Below are 1,989 nucleotides of genomic sequence, written 5' to 3'. Positions count from 1 at the left end.
TTGATGGCACCTGACAACAACAACAACAACTCATTAGAAACTACTAATATTTTGGAAAGTACTAATTATTAGGAAGGTACTCTGGTAGCATAGTGGTCATGAATCGGGCTGCTAATCTCAGGGTCAGCAGTTTGAAACAGCCAGCTGTTCCACGGGAGAAAGATGAGGCTTTCTGCTCATATAAAGATTTATAGCCTTGGAAACCCTATACAGGGTCGCTATGAGTCAGAACCGACTCCAGGGTACATAAGAATAACCCAATTTATTAAGGTTAACTTGAGGGTAAGTAAGTTTACTTGGCAAACTATACTACTACTAAATAACTGCAAGGCACATAAGCTTGTAGGAACAACTAGAAGATGTTGCTTAAAAAGATACTTCTAGGAGAGATAGAAACTTCTTGGATAGCTCAGCTTCAGAAAGAGAGGTTTCTGTCCAAATTGGCTCATCTACTGGATACATTTTCTTTAAGCATGCTCTACTTCCCTTTCACTGTAACTAAGCCTAGAGCTGATATTAAATGCATATGGATCTTTTCAGTGTAATGTTTTGTTTACACAAAGTGCTGGTTTCCCCATGAAGATGAGTCTGTGTTTTAAATTACTTCTCTTTCCTCCTTAAAACCAGATATTAACCTCTTTCCCACTGAGAAGGATTTTACCTGCCTGGTTAGGTCTTTCTTCGCTCTACATTCCAAAGCAGGGATTACGTTTTATGTTTGCCTTTCTTTGGCAGCTTCTTCCCTGATTTTCTTTTTCTGTTCTTTTCATTTGATTTTTGCTTGTAACTCACCATTCTTTTAAACATAATATGAGTGTAAGTAACACCTGGGAAAGGTGTCTGGGGTTCTGTTCCTCTCAGAGTTGAACTGCAGTTATGGGAGCTGTTTATTCTGGTATCTAGCTCAGCCATCCTGCCTGCAGAGCAACCCAGCTCTTTCATTTAATTTGACTCTTAGGAACAACAATCCAAGTCTGATTGGCCACGTCCTACCCCCAGAACTATTGCTAGTAGAGAATCCTGGCTGCCTCTCCATTGTTGTTGTGTGCCATTGAGTTGGTTCCTACTCATAGAAACCTTTTAGGAGCTCTAGGTAGCGTAATGGTTATGAGTTAGACTGTTAACCTCAGGGTCAGCAATTTGGAACTACCAGGAGCTGTTCCGTGGGAGAAAGATGAGGCGTTTTGCTCCTGTAAAGATTTACAGCCTCGGAAACCCTGCACAGGGTAGCTGTGAGTCCAAACCTACTCCATGGCATACAACAGCAACAGAGGGTTTCCAAGAAGCCGCTGGTGGGTTTGAACTGCAGACCTTGAGGTTAACAGTCAAGTGCTTATCCTAGGTCATCACACCAAGGTCATCCTCTCCATTAAGTCAGCACTAATCAAGACCGAAGAACACAGCAGGTCGGGCAGGCCATGCACTTCTGAGTGGCACGTGGGGTTCCGTTGGCTCTTATGTCACTGACTGTCATTCCGCTTCCTTCATTCTTCGCTCCTGCTCTTTTATCTGACCTCTCCCGAGAGCCATACTTCCTGATTCCCACAGCTTCCTTCCTTCCATAAATATTTTTTGAAAAAGTGCCTAGTTTCTGCAAACAGTTAATATGCTCAGCTGCTAACTGAAAGATTGGAGGTTCACGTCCACCACAAGGCGCCTTTAAAGAAAGGCCTTGGAAGAAAGGAGGAAATTCTGAAAAACCTATGAAAATGCTATGGATATTCATATATAAACTAAAGCTTATAGAGGACTTCTTAGACTTAATCAAATACCTCATAGCATTGGATTTCTGGTTTTGAAGGATTCTGACCATAGTCCCACGGGACAATTAGTATAATATAGTTCATAAAATTATGTTTTACATTCTAGTTTGGTGAGTAGTGGCTGAGGTCTTAAAATACTTTAAAGATTTATGTTAGCAATTATCTAAGATACAATTATTGGTCCTTACTCATCTAGGAGCTCTGGTAGCATAGTGGTTACGAATCA

The sequence above is a fragment of the Chrysochloris asiatica genome, unplaced genomic scaffold (assembly GCF_000296735.1).
Source record: "Chrysochloris asiatica unplaced genomic scaffold, ChrAsi1.0 scaffold00144, whole genome shotgun sequence".
Lineage (NCBI taxonomy): Eukaryota > Metazoa > Chordata > Mammalia > Afrosoricida > Chrysochloridae > Chrysochloris > Chrysochloris asiatica.
The sequence above is the reverse complement of the archived record's forward strand: the minus strand, read 5'-3'. Positions refer to the sequence as shown.